This window comes from Podarcis bocagei (assembly GCF_964188305.1).
Source record: "Podarcis bocagei genome assembly, chromosome: 12".
Classification (NCBI taxonomy): domain Eukaryota; kingdom Metazoa; phylum Chordata; class Lepidosauria; order Squamata; family Lacertidae; genus Podarcis; species Podarcis bocagei.
In genome coordinates, this window is record NC_138137.1 from 6,216,588 (window position 1) to 6,238,206 (window position 21,619).

Below are 21,619 nucleotides of genomic sequence, written 5' to 3' on the forward strand. Positions count from 1 at the left end.
TGCCGCCGCGCCACCGCTGCACGATTTCTGTTCTCATCCTGAAGCAAAGTTCTTAACCTGAGGTACTATTTCTGGGTAAGCAGAGTTTGTAACCTGAAGCGTCTGTAACCCGAGGTACCACTGTATACCATAGATGTGTTTGGGAGGTATGTGCGTTCATCTGACTTAATTTTATTCATTTATTTCACTGAGCAATCTCTACATCTACGCACTTGCCTACTCTCGCCTTTCACACTCTGTCTCATGTACGTGTGAACTATGGAGTTCCTGAAAACTGAACTGGAGCTGCCTCAAAAAGAAATGGCCAGAGTTCCGCCTGCGCCTTTCAAGAACAGCTTAACGTGTAGTAAAACAGCAGCTGAAGCTTTTCACAGCATGGAGATAAACACCCATCACTTGCTACGAGGGGCAAAGCACGCCTTGCAAGGCTCAACTACAGCGATGGCTGGTTGCAAACAAATTTGAAACTGGAGGTATATAAATACATATCCCCTCGGGGTCCCTTCCAAGTCCACAATTCTATATATGCGACATAATGTGCTCACTGCCGCCCTCGCTTGCTAAGGATCCGCGCTGCTGCTGAGCTGCGCTTGCACGCTCCTCCAAAATGCAAGTGTTATCTTGGGTCAATCCCACGTAAGCGCAGCGCGTGTTTTGGGCAGTCGCTGCCCGCAAATCCCCCCCCCCCCGCCACCCTCCAAAGTCTAATGGGAAGCGGCTCCTGCCTGCGCGACACTCTTCCGGCTTGCAGAAGCATTTTCCAGCAAAACACACTCAAAAGGGCGCGTTGCTTTGTTTTTATTTTTTAAGGTGCCTTCCGATCGCCGAGACAGAGCGCCGAGCCGAACCGTTACGCGCCGCTCTCTTTTCGCCAAGGCCTGGCAAGTTGGAACCGCGTCGTTGCGCAAAGCCCGCAAAGCCCTCGAATGAACATGCCTTTAGGATCGCGCCGGATCAGCGCTTTAAATCCGTGAAGACCGAAGGCGGATGCATGGCGAAAAGCAGCAGCAGCAGCAGCAGCAGCAACTCTCCGTCTCCAAAGAAACGCTGAGTTTTTAAGAGATCATCTTGGGGGAGGCTTCTTTGCAGATGCAAATCGCGTCTCCGGCCAGCAGGAGGAAGGAAGAGGAAGTGCGAGCGGCGGCGGCGAGGCTTCTGCGCGGGGTGTGCTGCGCGCGTTGGAGTCGGATGATGGGATAGAAAGAGAAAGAGAGAGTCGCAAAGAGAAGCACCCAAACAAGCCGCGGTAAGAGGCCAACTTCCCCGGCGCAGGAGGCGCTGCCCGGCGGAGCCCCCGCCGAGCGCGGCGCCCTCCAGCCTCTGCGGCAGCGCAGCCAACTTCCTCCTTCGCTCCGGGATCCCCGGGCTGCTGCGGGCTGTTTGCTGGGCTTCACGGCTAGGATTGCGGGCAGGGCGGGCTGGCAAGACTGCACGCGCTCCTCCGGGGACGGGCGCTTGCCCGGGGGCGCGGGCTGCTGCGGGTTTCTTTTGCGGGGAGGCTGTCGAGCAAGTCCCGCGGAGTCGGCTGGGGTGGGTGCCGGGGGTTGACCCTTCTCCCCGCCGTGGGGACCTGACGCGCTCTACCTGCGCTGCAGGGGCTGGGGAAGGCGCGCGTGGGAGGGGGGGGAGGCAGGGGAGCTGATCCTGCAAAGAAGTGGGCGCGGGGTGGGTGGCCGCCCGCAGGGAAGACTTAAAGAGGAGAGGAAGGGGGCGTCCGGAGAGCTGCTCCTCTCCCCGGGATGAGTGGCCGCAGGTGGCCTCCCCTTCCTCGTTTCTGGCACGCCTGGGGCGGGGGCGGGCGGCTGCCGTTTGTCCCCGGGGAGGGCGATGGAGGCGTCCGCGCAGCAGCCAAACGGGGGGGGGGGAAGGTGCGTGCTGTTTGGGGGGTGGGTATCTGTTCCGCCTGGGCGAGAGACCCGGGCAGCGCCTGGAGACAGGCGCCCGAGGGCGAGGAAGGGGGGGAAGGGAGGACGTTGCTGCATTTGGGGAGGAAGCGCGCCTCCCCCCCGCCGCGTGCTCGCTCGGCAGCCGCTGCCCGCGCGTGGGGCGCTTGCCGGGGGCGCAAGGGGAGGATGGCGCAGCGCGCGCCTCCGGGGGGCGGCGTTGCCCTAGATCAGCGGCTTCGGGCTGCCGGCGAGGGGGCTGCTCTCTCGCCCCCCTTCGCACCAGCTCTTCTTCCTCCTCTCGACCCTTCCACCAGCCAGTCGCTCCAGGGGCTTTCCCCTTTTGCGCGCCTCTGCACCTGACTTCCCCGGCCCGCACGTGTGAAACGATCGCGGCCTGATGCGGGTCAAGACGATAACCGCCTTACCAGGCTAGCTAGAAACGGGAGAGGGAAATGCCGCTAAGTTGTGGTTAGGAAATTGCTCAGGGACAGACTTGTAATATGGCACCTTAAGCGAGGACAAAATTCCTGCCCCCCCCCCACTAAATATTTTTTTTTATATTGACATACATCACTTTTGGTACAGTTCCTTTTTGAATTGATCTTCTCAGTAGAGAAATATTTTATTTTATTTTGCACCCCCTTAGCTTGGCACCCTGGGGCATAGCTGTCAACTTTTCCCTTTTCTTGTGAGGAATCCTATTTGGAATAAGGGAATTTCCCTTAAAAAAGGGGAAAAGTTGACAGCCATGCCCTGGGGGGGATGGACTACCTGCACGGCCTTAAACCTGATGCGGGCACCTCACGTGCCCCCACAAAGGAGGGATATTTTATAAAGCAGACACTTTATGTAAGAGAAAGGTAGCCGAAGGCATTTTGATGCCTAAGGGAGATTTGCAAGCGGGTGGATAAGGAGCTGAGCACTTGACCCCCCTTGTCTTATTTCTTGTCCACTGAGTCTTGCCCAGGTAAGCTTAGCCCTGTGTATACACGTTGGTGGTGCTTTTTGTTGCTTACAGGCCAGAATGGCTTCCAAGTGGCTTGCAAGCATGACATCAGTTATAAAATCCATACATGTTTAGAATTAACGCACAAAACAATTTCAGCAAAATGTTTAAAACACCCAGGTTTAAAATAAACAGTAAAACACACACATATATGAGAGAGCTTTTTACTTGGAAGCAAGCCCCATTGAACTCAGTGGAATTTACAACCCTCAATGGGAGCAAGCATCATGCGTCGATTCCTCTGTATCATTAGTTAAAAGCTTCCCGCTCCATCTTCTGAAAATCTCCTGCTCCTTCAAAAGAGGCTGCTTTTCCCCCCTTGCTGCTTTGTCTGCTTTCAATAGCCTTCCAAAACACTTGCTTGGTGCCAACTTCTGTTTTCTTCGAGGCCCTCCTTTCCTGTGAAGCCTTTGGGCCAGGCCCCGTGTGCCCATCCATTCTCCCCCTGCCCCCCAAGTATTATTTGAATTTCACTGCTAGCTGCTTGGCCCAGGGCCCTGCACTTTGGTATGCTCTAAAGTGCACTCTGCACACCATATAAAAAAATCTCCAGTTTACTATGTGTGTGTGTGTATATATATATATATACACACACACACACACACACACATATATTATATATATATATATATATATATATATATATATATATATATATATATATATACACACACACACACACACTACATCTTGATTATGATGGAAAGTTCTGTAAGTTCATGAACTGCATGTGACACTCATCTTTCAGCAAATAAAGAGAAATGTCACTTACTCAATCACAACAAAAATTTGCAACTAATAATAATATAGTTTTATTCTGCTGCAGCTAGGCTCTGTATGGAATTGAGTCACTGGGCAGCGAGAGGCAGGTGAAGGGTTTCAGCAGGACTTCATGCAAGAGCTGGCATTGAAAACAAAAATCAGATGCATTCATCTAGTTGAGTTTACAGTACCAGCAATTACTTATGATATTTCTGACTAAAAGCTAAACTTTCATTCCAAAAGTGACTCCCTCCAAAGAGAGTTTTGATAACCACAGTTTTTTATCAGTTACAGGGTTTTGTGCTATATATTTTTACTTAAGTTGCTTTTGCACTTCTATGGTTTTTTGGTGTGTATTTAAAACATCTGAAGTATGCAATTTAAAGGTATAGTCTGGGTAAAGTTAAACACTTCACCCCCCATTTTTTAGTGGGAGAGATTAAAGGATATGCTGAATTCAATTACTCTTTGGCTGGATATTGTCCTGTGAGTGTATCAGAACTTCACCCACAATTGTAATTATTTTTCTTTATTTCTTTTCCACTACTGGGGCGGGGGGGGGGAGGGGGAAGAGTCCCAAAACATCAGTTGTATTTTCTAGTGCTGTCTACTGAAACCATTTGAATTTCTCTTCTTCCATTTATGTGTTTGTTTTTGTAATCAGCAAGTTCTGACTAGGCCATATTGTTGGGGAATGGCCTAGTTCAACTGAAATTTAAAAGGACCTTTTAGACTGATTTGTGCATTTTGAAATATTGAGTGGACTGAGTCAGCCGTTGCATGGGTGGGCTGTGTAAATGTATAGAGGAATAATTTGGTTTTTCGTCACTTGTTATCTATAAGTATTTTTCTATTTCGACATGCTATATGTGCACACGTCGCTTTATCACCTAGGGCGAATCCATACTAATAATTTGCTGTTTCTTACATGTATTAAGATACTCTCCTCCCATAGGATAACGATGTCTGACTTTAAGTTGCTACTCATAAATTATTTCATGGCAACTAATTAGGGCAGCGAGATCTTTGAACCTTCCAGGAGCAGCCGGGCCCCGTGCTGTCAGCATCAAGCAGAATGAAGAGTGAGGTTTGTCACAGGCAGATTTCTGCCCCTTCCACTTCCACGATATCATGCTAAGCAGGAGAAATGTGCTCAAGAGTTACTCTTGTCAATTCTGTAAAATTCACAGAACGACCTACAGAAAGCAGATATTGTATACAGCTCTGTTTCATTTTACTGCCATAGATGTCATCTACAGCCTCTTTATTCCCAGGGATTTCTGCTCCAGTCAATAAAACTGCCCTGGAGCAAGGGGCTTGCGCACTCTCTCGCCTGTGATGCATCCATACCTTCTGGTGGTGCATGTAATGTGCCTCTCTCATCGTAAGAGAGGCATTTCTGGCCTCCTCTTCAGGTTATCAGGGTGCACATTTTCCCCTGGGTGTCTAGTGGGAGAAGGAAACTAACTAGACGGTTGGTTTCTTCTTGAGACGACGGTGCATGTAACAGCACTTCCTCACAGGGCTCTTTCTGTGGCAAACTTCTGTGTGCTTGTGTGGCGCCGCTCCACCCTTCCTTCCGCCTTTTGTTTGCTGAAATCTCCTGGATTGTGCAGTTTGAGCTCTTGCCGTGAGGGCTTCGGCTATTTTCTTTTGCTTTTAGGATGTGATCTCATGCTTTCCATGCCGGCAATCAAGTGATCCACTGTCCCCCTCCCTTTGCCCTGGCACTCTCAAAGGAATCCATGAGCAACGTTAGGTCTGCATTTGAAGAGCGAAGGCCCTTGTAGGCCACTGCACGCTTACCTGAGAGTAGGTCCCATTGAACTGGGTGGGACTTCTTTCAGGGGAGCTGGGTGTAGGATTGCATCGCAGAGGGACATGGTGTTCCAGCACTGCTTTGAAAATCAGGATGTCCTTTGTGTTTGGTGGGCCTTTGAAGTTACTGAATGAGAAAGACGGCTAAAATAAAGGAACATCTGGAGTCCCTGCTGCCTCCCAGCTTTGGGTAATTAAGACCATTCCACCAAGACCTTCTAAAATATCCCTTCGCTAATAGGCTGTACATGTTGCTATTCCTTTGATAAGACTCTTCGGAGCAGCCTGCCCAGCTATACTCAAAGCTGGTTTGCGTTTCGGAGTAAATGTATTCCTGAACTTGCTTATGCCAAAGAGTTTGAGGTAAATAACAGCACGTAGAACAAACATGATGGATAGTTTGCGGTCCTCAAAATACTTGCTGTTTATAAAGGCCATTACAGATGAATGAAAGTTATTGAACATCTTGGGGAGACCCATGTGCTTTGCTGCATAGATGAATCGTCGTGCTTTGCAAATGTCACCTTGCAGGTTGGAACATAATAAGGCTCTTTCCTTACACCAGGAGAGGACCCTTGCCCCAAATCTTGCCCCAAGTCTTGTCTGCACTGGAAATATCTCAACATTTTTGGACCCCAGGCCAGCCTTTAGCTGAAGGGCGCAATTGGCCTTTGTTTGTTACCATATCTTTGTATGGCGATTGTATTGTTGCTGCAACTCACCGTAGGTCGAGATAGGTCAGGTGGTGAACCATTAATCGCAGTGGTTCTCAAACTTGGCTCTGGCTGTTGTTCAGCTACAACTCTCATCATCCCTGACCACTTGTCCTGCTAGCTAGGGATCATGGGAGTTGTAGTTCAACAATGGCCGGAGACTCAAGTTTGAGAATTGACCCACCACTTGGAGACCAGTGGGCTTTTCAAGATCTTGTGTCGCAAATACTGTAGAGGTCTTTCCTGGCCCTGTTAGCCGATATCTTTCAATTGCAAATGCCGAGGTTTAACATAGGAACTCTGTTCACTGAGCTAAAGGCTCTATTTTCCTATAAAGTCTTTTTAAAAGAATCATCTGGTCTTGTAATTGTTGCATGCCGTGAAAGATTTTGTTTTCAACAGCTTTGCATAAAACTGAAGTAACAATCATTAAACCGTTATTGCCTTTTTGGCATTGCCTTCCATTTTAGTTTCTTAAAAACTGTAAAACACTTTTATGCTTCTCTGGTTGTCTTTTTTCTTTTCTTTCCTACCTGACCCGTTTATTACGGCCATAACCCGTTTATTAGGACCAGTTCATAGAATCAGCGGAGCCTGAAGTCACAGAAAGGAGCAGCCATAACACAGCTAAGCAGGTCTGGAGTTGGTCTGTGCCTGGATGGGAGACGGGCACACAAGGGTGAGGAGGTAGACAGCTCATGGGTAGAGCACCTGTTTTGCATGCAGAAAACCAATTCCTGTCTTTTCCAGTTAAAGAATCAGATAATTTGAAAGACCTCTTCCTGAGACCCTGGAGAATGCCTGTTGGGCTTGGTTGGGGGAAAAAATAGCCTTATGCAGGTATGTGACCACTTCCTATGAGGGTAATTTGGTCTGGGCCATGTCGCACCATGCTTTGAAGACACTCTGCAGCTTTCCGTGACATTGGAGACAAGGCCCCAGTCTGCAGGAAGAACCAGGTCTTATCTGTGGTGACCATTCAAAATCTGTGAATCCCTGAGTTGATTTCCCACAACAAACTTCTTGAATAAAAACAGCATGTCTTAGAAGGGGCTATGCAAAGCCCTTTTCTGACACAGTTTTCTGCATCCTAGGACGGTGTCCTGTCTCCATGTAATGGGTGAGCATTCAGACATGCAACCCCTTACTTTCAGCATTGAGTGGTGCAGTTCAGGAATAATGATGATGTTATTTACATAAACCAGCTCCCATCATTGTCTGTTGCCTTCAATTGAGAGTGTTTGGAGCAGATTGGCTAATGGCGGCCAACTTTCTCCCAAAGCTTCTTACCAGATTGTTGCAAGTTGCTGCTTTCTTTGAACGTTTCTGTCCTTTGCTCTCAAAACAAGCAATTCCATGTTTCTTTTATTTGGTCCTGGAACATCTTCATTCCTTCCCTTCTGTGATCCTATTATTGTTTGATGTTGGTTGTTGAGGAGCAAGTTGCTCCTTGTTGTAAACTGGCACGGTTGAAGAAAATTGATAAGTTTGTGTCCTTTTTAGTAGAAAAAAGTATGTCAATTATAAGATAGTATTTTCCTAAATCCTGGTTGTATGACAGCAGCTTACAGGAAATCTCACTTCCACCTTAGGAGGCCATTCACCAGTTCACTTGTAGAATGTTCAGCAAAGGAAGAAAAAGTTCAGTATGAATCGGGAACCATGCCTAGAGGACAAGACATTTAGCATCTTTCAGCCTATTTTTGTTACTTTTTTAATGAGAGCTGATTAATTAATGTTGTGCCTGACCTTTTAAGAGCAAAAATGCAGTACTTCCATTACAATAGATTTAGATTTGTGTAGCTATAAGAACATTCCCTGTACTGAGTATGCTTTTAAAAAAGAAGACGATTTTGTGGCAAAAAGGGAAACGTTATGTGTGCACTATTAAACTACTAAAGATTTCTGTTTAGTTTCCCCTTTACTTTCTGCTTCTGGAAGTCGCCCCCCCCCGCCCCCCGCCTTCCTGCCCATTTTAAGTCAGCTGAGCAATAAACTTTTAAGACCTGGAATATTGGTAGAAATCAAATGCAATATAATACTATGTATTGCACCGCTTGAGGATACCAGCTCTGTTCATATCACAGCCCTGGGTTTAAAAGGCAAGCGAATTTACTGCAAAGGCTGTAACTTTATCCTCTATTTAGTTCTCTGTGGTAGCTTGCTACCAGGGTGCCACTATATTTGTAAAGTCCATTTTGAAAGTGTTAAAAGTGTGATTTATTGATATGCTGGCAACTTTAAAGTTGAACCACCGCGCTTTTGAATAGGAAGTGAAACAGGAAAAGAAATGTACTGCGGAAGCAGTTTCCAAATATTTTGTTCTGGTTTCTATTAATAAAATTTATTTTGTGCCTGCTTGCTAGTTTGAGACACAATTTCTACATCTTTTTTCATTTTTATGCTGTAAACCTCCCTGGGATCAATGAATAAAGGGTGGTGTAAAAATTTAATGTAGCTTGGTGAAAAACCTTCCTTTTAAAAGTTCACCACAATCCAGAACAGGATCTTTAACTTCTATCTGAGATGCCTTCATGTCTCCTACCAGATCCTTTCAAATGTGAACTAAAGCTGCAAGTTCATACATGCTTACAGTGAACTGGCTCCCACTGAACTCAATGGGTTACTTCTGAGTAGACATTCATACCTGTAAGCAGAGAATTTTGTTTCAGGTCAGGGGTGGTGAACCTGTGACTCCAGATATTCTGGAGCAGGGGTCAGCAACCTTTTTCATCCGTGGGCCGGTCACCATCCCTCAGACCATTTTGAAAAAAAATATGAACGAATTCCTATGCTCCACAAATAACCCAGAGATGCATTTTAAATAAAAGGACACATTCTACTCATGTAAAAACACACTGATTCCCAGACCGTCCGTGGGCCGGATTGAGAAGGCGATTGGGCCGCATCCGGCCCCCAGGCCTTAGGTTGCCTACCCATGTTCTGGAGCAGCGGTTCTCAACCTGTGGGTCCCCAGATGTTGTTGGACTACAACTCCCATCATCCCTGAGCTCTGGCCTTGCTAGCTAGGGGTGATGGGAGTTGTAGTTCAACAACATCTGGGGACCCACAGGTTGAGGAAGGCTGTGGAGAGTCTGGTCTCCCTCTTCTGTTGTCCTCAGCCAGCCAAGCCAATGGCTATTCATGATGGACAGCATTAGAAACTCAGCCATAGAATTTCATCACCAAATGGCACCTTAAACTCATAGAATCATAGAATCATAGAATCATAGAATCCTAGAGTTGGAAGAGACCACAAGGGCCATCGAGTCCAACCCCCTGCCAAGCAGGAAACACCATCAGAGCACTCCTGACATATGGTTGTCAAGCCTCTGCTTAAAGACCTCCAAAGTAGGAGACTCCACCACACTCCTTGGCAGCAAATTCCACTGTCAAACAGCTCTTACTGTCAGGAAGTTCTTCCTAATGTTTAGGTGGAATCTTCTTTCTTGTAGTTTGGATCCATTGCTCCGTGTCCGCTTCTCTGGAGCAGCAGAAAACAACCTTTCTCCCTCCTCTATGTGACATCCTTTTATATATTTGAACATGGCTATCATATCACCCCTTAACCTCCTCTTCTCCAGGCTAAACATGCCCAGCTCCCTTAGCCGTTCCTCATAAGGCATCGTTTCCAGGCCTTTGACCATTTTGGTTGCCCTCCTCTGGACACGTTCCAGTTTGTCAGTGTCCTTCTTGAACTGTGGTGCCCAGAACTGGACACAGTACTCCAGGTGAGGTCTGACCAGAGCAGAATACAGTGGCACTAACTCATGTTACGGTCACCACAAAAAGGTGCTCTTTTGTGATGGAGTTCTGTTATTATTTCATTTCTATACCTCTTTAGATGTCAAGTCAAGTCAAGTTAACTAACATCACTAACGAAGCCTATAGATGGGCTTTCTCTAGAGCCCGCTTTGAGACAATGCCCTCAGCAGTGCTGTATGGCAAATTCACGCGGGTCCCAATGCATGCGCGTCTCTGCTCTTGTATGTCTAATAAGGTAGAATCTGTCACACACATTCTTCTATTTTGCAAATTTTATACTGAAGAACGAGTTCAACTTATTTTACCGCTTCTATCAAAATTTATACCCCTTCAATATTATTTGGAATCCTCCCCCGAAATTCTTCGAAAATACCTCCTGGAAGATTCCTCAAGCTCAATATCATATGAGGTGGCTAAATTTTGCACTTTAGTAATTAGGAAGCGTAAATCTCTTCTGTTGAATGGCACACTGCGAAGTTCCCTTGTGTAACTTTTTTTTTTTTGAGGTTGCTGTTGATTTCTTGTTGTTTGATCTTGTGGTGTTTTGTGTCACTGGCTTTGGCCACAATAAAACTTGACTTGACCTCTTTAGATGTTAAAGAACTAAACTTAAAGTAGTTTGCAATGCGTTAAAACATGAAATAAAACAAATGACAATAAAGTAGTTTGCAATGCGTTAAAACATGAAATAAAACAAATGACAATAAAGTAGTTTGCAATGCGTTAAAACATGAAATGAAACAAATGACAATATTTCAGATCCTTCTTTAAGTGACATTTAGCTTTCCTGGCACCCAGAGATCTCCACTTGGTCGGAGTTGGACCTGCGCCAGTTGCAAAATGCACTTGGCACCTGGCTAATTTCTAACGCTGCCTGGGAGTATAGTTCCACTGGCACCTAGAGAGCTATATGTTCCCTATCCTTGGTTTAGTGCATTCCTTTCATTAATGCAGCCTTCACTAGTCTGGACACCCTCCAGATAACTTGGGCTGCAGTCCCAGCCAGTGAGTCCTACTTTACAATGTATTGCTCTATAATTTTTATATCACTCTGGGATCCATGGTATTCAGTAAATAGAAGCTAGTTTTGAATCCCAGTTCAGCTGCAGAGCTTAGAATCAAAGCTTGTAAAACACTTTAAAATTATTATTAATACTGCTGCTGGGCTGGTTCAGTCAGTGGAGCATGAGACTCTTAATCTCAGGGCTGTGGGTTCGAGTCCGACATTGGGCAAAAGATTCCTTCACTGCAGGGGGTTGGACTAGATGACCCTTGTGGTCCCTTCCAGTTCTAGGATTTTATTATGATTCTTTTTAAAAGAGGCGTGGGAAGACAATGCTTCACACAGATCATAGAATCATAGAATCATAGAGTTGGAAGAGACCACAAGGGCCATTGAGTCCAACCCCCTGCCAAGCAGGAACACCATCAGAGCACTCCTGACATATGGTTGTCAAGCCTCTGCTTAAAGACCTCCAAAGTAGGAGACTCCACCACACTCCTTGGCAGCAAATTCCACTGTCAAACAGCTCTTACTGTCAGGAAGTTCTTCCTAATGTTTAGGTGGAATCTTCTTTCTTGTAGTTTGGATCCATTGCTCCGTGTCCGCTTCTCTGGAGCAGCAGAAAACAACCTTTCTCCCTCCTCTATGTGACATCCTTTTATATATTTGAACATGGCTATCATATCACCCCTTAACCTCCTCTTCTCCAGGCTAAACATGCCCAGCTCCCTTAGCCGTTTCTCATAAGGCATCGTTTCCAGGCCTTTGACCATTTTGGTTGCCCTCCTCTGGGCACATTCCAGTTTGTCAGTGTCCTTCTTGAACTGTGGTGCCCAGAACTGGACACAGTACTCCTGGTGAGGTCTGACCAGAGCAGATCAATTGCCTTCCCCCCTTCCCGCTTCCACTGTCCCTCTGCCACACAGGGTGGTGGTGGTTGTTGTTGTAGTAGTAATTATTATTATTATTATTATTATTATTATTATTATTATTATTATTATTATTATTATTATTGCACTTGTTGTCCCTCTGCCACGTAGCGAGCTGTTCTCCCACAGAAGCTGACCTCTGTAGAAAAAACCTCTGGGCTGTGCAGTCGGGGAGGCAAACTCGGCATGTGTACCAGGCACTTCTAACTAATTCCAGCTTCTTTACTGGAAATATGAAAAAAGAAAGAAAAAAAGCCTAGTGGGCACTTAACTAATTTAATGCAAGTAGTTCATTTTGGCATGGATGTGTAGGATGCTGTGTTCTAGCTATTGCATCATTGCTCGACTATATTTTGTCTCTCGATTGCAATGCGTAGGAGTCCCTCTTGTGTACTCGCAAACAAGACAGGAATTTAAAAATACAATTTTTGTGTGGAGTGAACTGCACAGCCCTTAAAATATGACAAAGCCCCTGTCCAAAAGTCTTGCGATCTTAATACCGTCAAAATAACACGGAAGTGGAAGGAGGACAGAAAAAAGATGTATGGAAAGCAAATAAAATATGCACCCTATATGAAGCATGTTGGAAATCACCTTTAAGGCATTTTTTTTTAAAAAAAAGATAAGATAGGATATAAATATTTTAACACAAATATTTTTTTGGGAAGTGAAAATAAACTTCGCATCGGAGGAAAACACACAAAAAAATGATAAATTGTGAAGGAATGTTAAATAGACAGTTATACATAGGGCTTCTTTTTTCCCCATCCAGAACTCACCGGACCTCAACTCTGGCACCTTTCAGGTGGAGAACAAGGGAGAAGTTCATGGTGAGGTCCAACACCTCTTTTTCTAGAAAAGTAGCACAGTTTATATTGTTGTTTAGTCGTTTAGTCGTGCCCAACTCTTCGTGACCCCCTGGACCAGAGCACACCAGGCACTCCTGTCTTCCACTGCCTCCCACAGTTTGGTCAGACTCATGTTTGTAGCTTCGAAGACACTGTCCAACCATCTCGTCCTCTGTCGTCCCCTTCTCCTTGTGCCCTCCATCTTTCCCAACATCACGGTCTTTTCCAGAGAGTCTTCTCTTCTCATGAGGTGGCCAAAGTATTGGAGCCTCAGCTTCAGGATCTGTCCTTCCAGTGGGCACTCAGGGCTGATTTCCTTAAGAATGGAGAGGTCTGATATTCTTGCAGTCCATGGGACTCTCAAGAGTCTCCTCCAACACCAGTGGAGACATGGACCATTCATAATGTGAGAATATTCTTCACAACTGTGGGCAGGGCAGTGGGGTGGGAGCTAGAACAATTAGCTGTAACATTTGTTCACTGCTGCTTCTCAGGCTGCACGGAGAGGTTTGATCTTCTTGCAGTCCATGGGACTCTCAAGAGTCTCCTCCAGCACCATAATTCAAAAGCATCAATTCTTCGGCGATCAGCCTTCTTTATGGTCCAGCTCTCACTTCCATACATCACTACTGGGAAAACAGGTTATATAGTTCTTGACTATAAGTGAGCTGTGTGAGATCCCAGGGATTCCAGGCACTTACCCAGAGTTCGTTTTTTCCTTTTGGAAAGGAGACACAGGTGGCTTTAGGATATATTGTTTATTTACACATCTATACCACCTGAGCCTACAAGGAGGTTCTGCTTCTGTAGCCATAGCCTCGGATTCCAGCCGAAATCAAGGCAGGCTTCCTCTCTCTGCATTTCAGAGGTTTTACATCCAGCTTATAGCACACATCACTCTCAACTCTGCCTTTTTGTCTTTCTGTCTACCAGACGGTTGAGGGAGAAAAGCCCACCCATTTGCTCTCTGGCACAGAGCTACTTCCTTTGTTCCCTTGGCGACCCTTACTTAGTAGGCCATTACCAGGCCGGCCTGGCTATTCCAGCAATCGAATCCATGTGGGATCCAGGAATTAGAAAGGGGGGCTCCGGCGTACAGCCCACCCACTCCTCAAACGCATAACAGTTATTTAGTTAATGCACAGGTGTCTAATATATTCTGAAATAAGCTGCTGCCTTTAGAGCAGCCCATGTTAGAAATGTTGATTTTATGTACCTGCTTCTCCCTTGAGTGGATGGAGGCAGCATGAGCTGAAAGGCGCATCGCTTTGAGTACAGTCGCATACATGTGTCGCATTCTCATGGCATCCTTTCACTCTTGTTACCAAGAACGGACGACTTGTGCGTCCCTTTTCATAGCAACAGCCATGATTTCAGATGGCAACTGAAGCCCAATAAAAGCTTAACTGCTGAAACAGTTGGTCCCAAAAGGCCTCCTATTTTTTTTAACGAGCTCGCAGCCCCAAATATAAAACCGTTTAGCCTCATTATTCTAAAGATTGGATTTAGCATAGACCCAGATAGCCAGCGTGTGAGTTGGGCCTGGGATAAGGCAACGCGATCCTCATCCCCTGTTAGTACATAAACCACACAGAGGGTATTTTGTTCTGTTTTGTTTGGAGTTAAGCGGTATATAAATATTATTAAATAAATGAATACATAACTCACTTGGTTTTACATATCTCACTACCACACAGTGGCATTTATTCCTAAGTTTTCTTGTTGCAAGAGAAAGCCCATACTGCCTTTACCCTATGTGTGAGGCAGGTAATTAAATCTACTAATTGCATGTTTAAGCACACTCTTCTGTAAATCACTGAAGGCTTGCAATGTCTTGATTCCAGCTTGATTCCTGGAAGTCTAATAGGTGATCTTTCAATGGATCTTGGATCTCTGCTATCCCTGATTGGTGCTTGCATATGGAAGCATTGTTTTCCAGTTTTGATTTTTGATTTAATGTGCAAAGGCCACTTGTAACGAATGTGCCAAAAGCATTAACAAAGATTAAAATGCAAAAGGCCTAATTGAAGCAATCCCTTACGGTTACATAATGTGGGCAGCAGTCAGAATTAAGCATGAAGTCCCTCAGTCTTGGTGCGCTTAACTTTGTTGGGTCACCTAGAACTTAAACTAATAGGAAATAGTATCCCCCCCCCAAAAAAAAATCATGTAGAAGAATGGGTGGGCATACTTGTGGTATCAGTGCCCCCCTCCCGGTAGAATCCTGAGGTTTAGCGCTTGCTCCTAGTGCAAATTAGTGGCTTGGTATGGGTTTAACTTACAGTTTAAGGAGCGTGAGGCCTCTGAGTGATCTCTGCCCAGGAATTTGTCTCCAGTATCAGTCCTCTGTGGTGCAATGGGACAGTGCATCTGACAGTTAACCAGAAGTTTGGTGGTTCAAGCCCATCCAGGGACAGCTGTGTGCACTGCAGCGGGTTGGACTAGACCCTTCCAACTTACAATTATTTGCGTCGATGAGAACTGAGTTCGCAGTAAAATGCATTTAGGGATCCTCTCAACTTTTCTTTGTGTAAGCAGCCTAGTTGTTGGGTTGGGGGGGCAGTTGCTGTTGTTGCTAGACCATTGGGAGTAAGAACTCTTTGGTGATCAGCCACAGATCCCCTCGATCTGCCTGTGATCCTGCCGGCAAACCCATACACCTACAGTAAACAGTTGCCCAATGCTTCCTGTTATGTAGAGTTCAGCTTGCATTCGCTTCGAATTGTGGCCAACTTTAACCACTTGAGCTGATGGATGGAGCAGAAGAAGGAAGTCAAGGCAGATAAAGTTAGAATTGGGGGGTGGGAGTCTGGAGTGCAGCAGGGCTGGCCAGTTGCAGGACGAAGGGGCTACAGGGCATGGAAGGGAAAGTCAGAAACGAGTTTGCAAGGGCCGATAGTAGGAAGAGCAGCGACATGGAGCATGGAGCAAGTTGCTACAAGATGTGTGAGGTTCTGGCATTTGCTCTGACCATCGATATAAGATGGGTTTTCAGGATACAAACAGGGAAGAAACAACAGGCAGAAATGCCATTTCAGGTTTCTAACACTGCATTTCCTTGTCCCTGGGTACGAAAAACCAAATTTGCAAAATGCCTACGCCATCAAATCCAAGCTCACATTTGTTTCAAATCTTTAAATAGCAAATAGCACAAATGATAATTAGGAACCTCTCATCTTCCCACCCCTGCAAGGTTAATTATGATATCGGTCTGCAGTATTTTGCTGGCATCCGTCTGTCTCGGGAGACAAGGGAGGAGTGCAACTTTGGGGGTGAAGTCAAAATGTAGGCGTTGTGAAAACTGAACATCTCCTGCGCTCTTCTGCTTCATTTGGTGCATGCAGCTTGTTTGGCCGATGCTGTTGATTGGTGCAGAAGTACCTGGGATTTACTCCCAGGTAATTTTGTGTTGGATCCACAACGGAAGCCTTCATTTGAGAGAGCTAGTGAGCAAGAAAGAGGAGGGGTGGAGACAAAGCTGTTTTTGAAATACAGTGGTACCTCGGGTTAAATACTTAATTCGTTCCGGAGGTCCGTTCTTAACCTGAAACTGTTCTTAACCTGAAGCACCACTTTAGCTAATGGGGCCTCCTGCTGCTGCCGTGCCGCCGGAGCACGATTTCTGTTCTCATCCTGAAGCAAAGTTCTTAACCCGAGGTGCTATTTCTGGGTTAGCAGAGTCTGTAACCTGAAGCGTATGTAACCCGAGGTACCACTGTAATTGCAAATTGCCCTCTTGAAGGAATGGATGTTCTGTCTGAGGGCTTTGGAAACATTTTCAATCCTATTCATCTACAGAAGAGCTTTCCAAACTTTTCCCGTTGTTGACAAACTTTTTAGACTTGCATCATTTCGTGACGTGGTAACTCAGGTCTGCATCATTTTGCTATACAGTTAGTCAGTTTTACTAGCAAACCGGAGGTTAAACTAACGCCTTTCCAAACCCTGGGAATGCGGGGAGCGTTTGTGCGATGCCCCAACACACTGCAGCCGACACACGAATGTGTCACGACACAAGAGTTTGGAAAGGGACAGCAAGGAACGTGTTAAAATAATGAATTCACTGTGAAATGAGAACTGTCTCCTCTAGTCCAGGGGTCAGCAAACTTTTTCAGCAGGGGGCCGGTCCAATGTCCCTCAGACCTTGTGGGGGGCCGGACTATATTTTGGAAAGAAAAAAAAATGAACAAATTGTTATGCCCCACAAACAACCCAGAGATGCATTTTAAATAAAAGGACATGTTCTACTCATGTAAAAACACGCTGATTCCCGGACCGTCCACAGGCCGGATTTAGAAGGCGATTGGGCCGGATCCGGCCCCCGGGCCTTAGTTTGCCTACCCATGCTCTAGTTCTTCTGGAATGCTTTATATGATATTCTTTTTTGAAAAAATAATTGCTGGGCAGTATTAGTGACCCATATCACCAAGTTGCTTTGAAGAGCTGAATATATAGGGCTTTTTTCTGTGGTTGCTCAACCGTACGCAGTACTGGGCCTTTTCTCTCTCCAAATGTTAAAAGGTGCGGTACTTCATAGTACCTTTTTAATCCTTTAAAATAAACCCCAAAACAGTACTCTGAGTATACAGCTTGAAATGTGTTTCATTCACTTAAGTGACCATATAAAATATGGCTTATAATAATTAAAGAAATCACGGCAAACTTTGTTTCTGTCTTGTTGACTGATACTGGCTGATACTGACCACCCTTTTTCGTTCTTCTTACTGTTGAAAGTTTTTCTATCCTGCTTTTGTACAGTCCTACTCAGTCCTGTTTGCAAGCCAGGCAAAACCCTGGTCTAGCGCCTGGTTCTCCAAACTTGGGTCTCCAGCTGTTTTTGGACTTACAACTCCCACCATCCCTGACCACTGGTCCTGCTAGCTAGGGATGGTGGGAGTTGCAGTCCAAAAACAGCTGGAGACCCAAGTTTGGGAAAGCCTGATCCGGTAATACCTTCTCCTCTGCCCTCTTCTTCGCCTGGTTGACGGGAGGAGGAGTTGAGAAGCTTTCGGCTGTGTTTTCGTTGCCTTTTGCTCCAGATCCGACGCACTCCTGCTGCTGATTTTTGAAGCAAAGTACACATGAGGCTTATCAAAATTTATACGTATCCTGCATCTTCCTGAGAAATACTGCTGCTTGGTGCATTTTTCCTTATGCGCAGACGACTGCTTCATTGAATAGGAGTTTAGCACGGGGAAGCAAATATAGTAATGCCATCTGGTGACGATGTCACCACTGGTGTCGAACTCGGAACGCAAGGGAGAAACGTGCTAAGAGGAAGGCACGCTTGGCAAATCCACACCGTGATCAACTGCTGCCCAGGATCCAATGTCCCCACTGTGGAAGGACGTGTGGGTCCAGAATTGGCCTCTACAGTCACTTACGGACTCATTGTTAACACCGTGCTTATGGAAGACAATCTTACTCGGCTACGAGTGATCACCAAACAAGAAGAAGAAGTAAAAAAGTGATGAAACGCGGGTGGGGTGAACTTGCTACATTTTTAAAGCTACTAATCGCACTGATGGCCAAATTTGGCCCTCCAGCTGTTTTGGGACTACAGTTCCCATCATCCCTGACCACTGGTCCTGTTAGCTAGGGACGATGGGAGTTGTAGTCCCAAAACAGCTGGAGGGCCAAGTTTGCTGCGAGAAGCTTGCTGCGAGAAACCAAGTTACAGGGAACCAGGCAGAGGGCCTTCTTGGTAGTGGCACCTGCCCTGTGGAATGCCCTCCCACCAGATGTCAAAGAGAAAAACAACTACCAAACTTTTAGAAGACATCTGAAGGCAGCCCTGTTTAGGGAAGCGTTTAATGTTTAATAGGTTATTGTACTTTACTGTTTTGTTGGAAGCTGCCCAGAGTGGCTGGGGAAACCCAGCCAGATGGGCGGGGTATAAATAATAAATTATTATTATTAGTAGTAGCCATCACTGTAATGTGTACATAGCCTTCGCATTTGCTTTCAGTTAGCAGGAACTCTTTGGAACTCTGGATCTTGTCTGGTTTTCAAGCCGTCCCCATCGCAGCGAGGACCATTTGTTAGTGAGTCTGAGAGTTGCCTTATGCACCAGCAAGATTTTTTGGTCCGCAGGTACATAATGTGGGAAAGTCGTGGTGCCAGTTGTGAGCAGTGCATCCCTACGTGTGTTTACTCAGATGCAAGGCCCACTGTGTCTTGCTTCCAGGTACATGCGCATAGGATTGAGGCGCAAGAGAGGCTCTGCTTTATGTGTGCAAAAAGTCCCCCCCAGAATTGGGTCTGGATGCAATAAATGTTCCGTCAGAGCAGGGGGTGGGAGGCAGGATTTTTGATCCTGAGAGCCGCATTCTCACACGGGGAATTTTAAGGGAGGGGCCCGCATGACAGCGATGGGTCAACATTTGGCCCCTGGGTGCAAGATTCCCCACCCCTGAACTACCGCAGCTGGAATAACAGAAAAACGTGTTTCAGACAGTCACAGTCTCTCCATCTGACCTGCCCCACAGGGTGCCTGTGAAGATAAAAATGGAGAAAAAATGAATAGGCTGCCCTGAGGACTTTGGAGGAAAGGCAGAATAAGAACATGATAAATAGAACTAGGTCGGTCCTCAAATCCGGGACAAGCTGCCCCTGACACTTGTGTTTTCTTAACTTTAATTCTGTCCATTTCTTGATGTTTCCAGAAGCAGAAATTTCTTCCTTTGACTCCCCTGTAACTTAACTCATTGCTTATTGTAGTGTCTGTCCAATTCAGCAGAAAATTTGCCCTTCGTCTTGCTTTAAGTCAAGATAACCTTTTTCTTAGGCATCTGAAAATTTATATTCCTCTTGCTACCATTTCAGGGTGTGTTCCCCACCCCCGGTAACACTTGTGGTAACTTGTACTGAATATAAAAATGGAATGCGGTTTATAATCTAAGGGCATAACTTGACATGGGTTTTGAATTCCAGTGTAATACTTTTCACAGATATTCATGAATATTTCCTATGCATCTTGCAGCTAAATGGGCAGTTGAGGAGGCAGAGAAGAGAGCTTGACTAGAGAAACGAGAAAGGGATAAGGGACAATTAACTGGCAGTGGAAAGTGAAGAAAAATGTGAGAATTGTAGTTCAGTGAAGAGATAAAACTGTGTAGCTGGGTCACAATCAGTTCTATTTCCTATTGCAAGCTGCTGTATCTGATGCTGGTTAAGCAGCTAAGTGTTTTAACCTTATTCTCCCTTTTTATCCCTTATTTTGATTTCTGGATTGTAAGCCCCTAGGGGCGGGGATCTCTCATCTTACTCTTTACAAATAAATATCAATAATATTGTACGTGTTGATGATGAACCACTTAACTCTGCATTGAGGGAAGGAATTCGGCTCTGGTGGGGAAGCCTGTTCCTGAATTGTTCACCACTGCTAGGAGGTTTTGTTAGCCAAATTGCTGATAAGGCATTATCTTGGCTCTTTAAGTATTTGCACAGGCTGCCATCGAAAACTAGCTGCATTAGTCTGCTTAATATGACGTTCAAGAGAAATTAATACTGTTCGGCAAGCAGATTTTGAACCATTTGCTACTGAAGTAACAATATTATGTAGGGATATGCAGGCTTCTTTTCTTATTACTGAAATGTTTGCATAATACAAGATGCTTTTCAGTAGTCTTGACAAAAACACTCATTATCTCTTTGCTGCTGACAGTGGCTTTTGTTGTATTACTATCTGAAGGCATGCAGGATTATGCCGTGAATGAAACATGAGCAGCTCTAAGTATTGGCCCGAAGTATTGTTTAATGAGTGATAGTTACAGGAGAAATGCTGCCTTCTCTAGCTCCGAAAGTTGCACACGAGCGGACTTCCCAGGGAAGCAGCAGGTATTAATGGCCACTAAAGTCCCGACGTGAATTTTGCTGCCGCAGTTTTGAGTTTTAGAAGTCAGCTTCCGATGTTTCCAACATGAAAACCCATCATTTTGCTTCAAGGTGTTTCAGGCTATGAAGCAGATTAAGCGGAAGGGCAGTTCGTTCTTGATGGAAGAAGCCAAAAGGAAACCAGAAAGCAAGACGGGGGACCCACTAAGCCAAAGGCTTAGAGAACCAAGTGTTGTGACTTTTCAGGTGATTGACCAATCTGGCTTTTGTAGCCACAGGCAGGAGAAACCAGAGGCTTACTGAACCCCTGGAAAGCTGTTTTCAGTTAGTGGGTTCCTCCTTGTGTAGGCTTGTGGTAGCAGCTAGCGGAAGGTGGGGCGGGTGAAATGGGTTAGATTCTGCGTCTGCCTGGGAAACACTGAAGCGGTTTCTCTAGATCATTCTTACTAATGTGCTCCGTAACATTTCCTCCGCTTTGAGCTGAGTCATGCGGACTTTGTCGAGGATTCCAGAGCCAAGCTGTCTTTCAAGCATCACAATGTCTCTTCACAACGGGGACTCTGTTTAGGTACCTGAAGGTCTGTGTTGTCAGAGTAGAACTATGCTGCAAGCTTAGCACATGGACTGCACAACAGGGTCCTGGGGCGCTTGATTGGACTCCAGCTGCGACCACATGGAGATCTCTGGGTGCCAGGCTGATGACTGACATCGCCATCTGGCTGGCACCTCCAGCTTCCTTAAGCGGGTAAGCAGAAGAGCATATTTATTGCATTTATATGTGCCACCTTTCCCACCCCCAATGAGTACATAGTTATCCTCCCCCCATTAATCCGCACAACAACCCTCTGAGGTATGTTAAGAGGCTATGACTGGCTCAAGGTCTATGATTCTATAAGAAGAGTTGGGATTTGATATCCCGCTTTATCACTACCTGAAGGAGTCTCAAAGCGGCTAACATTCTCCTTTCCCTTCCTCCCCCACAACAAACACTCTGTGAGGTGATTGGGGCTGAGAGACTTCAGAGAAGTGTGACTAGCCCAAGGTCACCCAGCA

The 21,619-nt window shown here is 45.8% G+C and overlaps 1 protein-coding gene and 1 long non-coding RNA gene across 4 annotated transcripts in view; both read left to right on the forward strand.

Annotated features, from left to right (window-relative positions):
* Positions 1 to 603: 603 nt before the first annotated feature.
* ELMO1 (engulfment and cell motility 1) overlaps positions 604 to 21,619 on the forward strand; it is a 330,457-nt gene continuing 309,441 nt past the window's right edge. Inside the window, exon 1 of one of the 3 annotated variants that reach the window (XM_081165141.1) lies at positions 604 to 1,246. The gene's annotated coding sequence lies outside the window, so the exon portion shown is untranslated. Of the gene's footprint in view, positions 1,247 to 21,183; positions 21,312 to 21,619 lie in introns of those variants that run through there. The other 2 variants (XM_081165139.1, XM_081165140.1) reach the window with 2 other exon arrangements.
* LOC308570448 lies at positions 6,383 to 8,543 on the forward strand. The gene is made up of 2 exons (XR_014001194.1): positions 6,383 to 7,025; positions 7,778 to 8,543. It is a non-coding gene; the product is annotated as an uncharacterized lncRNA (long non-coding RNA).